General features: G+C 53.2%; 1 protein-coding gene across 1 annotated transcript in view; it reads left to right on the top strand.

Moving 5' to 3' along the window:
* The window catches only part of TOB2 (transducer of ERBB2, 2), a 10,022-nt gene that overhangs the window by 461 nt on the left and 8,371 nt on the right, over positions 1-1,190 (top strand). The gene's annotated exons all lie outside the window — the stretch shown is intronic.

Genomic DNA, 1,190 nt, shown 5'->3' with positions numbered 1-1,190 from the left:
CCCCCCCCCCCATGCCGAAAACATAACTTCCACCACCATTAAATAAATCTGAGGAAGGAAGGGGATCCAGGCCTTGTTTTTCTTCTTCTCCCGTGTGCGGGTAAGGGGATGGTAATAATTAATAGGGTTTATTTCTGGCTCTGTGGAGCTGAGGGATAGAAGGTAGACATCCCCTTTTGGACCGGTCAGTGGTGACTGTCCTCCGGCCGCTGAATCAGAATTTACCATTTTGGCTTGTATTCTCTTTGGTGTTTTAAGGGAAAACTGCGGGGGTAGGGGGGAGTAGTACCTTTGCAGCAATACCAGTGAGTGGATTCTGGTTGATCCCGGTGAGATGCCTGGGAGGAAGAGCCCTACTTCTAAGCTCGTTCCCCTCCTGCCCAGAGGATGGACTGTGCCCTTGACCAGAGAGGGAGGGGAGGAAGGGAGCAGAAAGAGGAGGGGCAGCTGGCAGGATTTTCCCCACCCCGCAGAGGAACCAGAACCCTACACAGCAGGCTTCAGCTTGGTCCAGCGGAGGGTCGGTCTCGCGTGCCTGCCCAGTGTCTAACCTTTCTTTTTCTCCTTCCCATCCACCCTACCTTGGGAGTGAGTCTCTCATCTTTGATTTTCCAGCAGAAAAACACTCCTATTGCTTTCTTGGGCGCCTGCCTCCATCCCCCTCTTAAGCAGTGGGGGAAAGAAGCTTGTGTGGGAGGAAGGATTAGGGAGGTTTAACACCGTGTAGGGGAGCTCTGCCGAGGATCTGGTAAGTCTGGTCGTAGAACAGGCCTTGCAATGGGAGGAGACTCACAAACAATTTCAAGCATTAGAATATGTTGTTCAGGTGTCAGATGCACAGTTTTTCAAAACTTCCCTGCCCGGAACCTTTTCCCATTTCCCTAGCAGGGTCTAGTTACTCGGACTTGGATTAGAAGAGGGGAGAGGCTTGGGCCCTGTTGGCTTTGGGCCTTCTGATTTTCGGCCCGGCCCCTCCCCGCAGCTTAACTGGGAATTTCTTTGGCTGAGAGGAGAGGAGAACTGGGTTTAGTTCCTGCCTTTTCTGGCTGTGGGGGTGCTGGAGCTGAGCCCACCGGGCATTAAGTGAAAAGGCTTTCTTCCTCTTTGAATTCACGGTCTCTACAGCAACTCCAGACAGAGACCACCCAGACCAAGGAATACAGATTAAGCGGCAGGGGCGGGGGGGGGGG

Source organism: Ursus maritimus, unplaced genomic scaffold, assembly GCF_017311325.1.
Source record: "Ursus maritimus isolate PB19 unplaced genomic scaffold, ASM1731132v1 scaffold_21, whole genome shotgun sequence".
NCBI classification, from domain to species: Eukaryota; Metazoa; Chordata; class Mammalia; order Carnivora; family Ursidae; genus Ursus; species Ursus maritimus.
The sequence above is the reverse complement of the archived record's forward strand: the minus strand, read 5'-3'. Positions and strand labels throughout refer to the sequence as shown.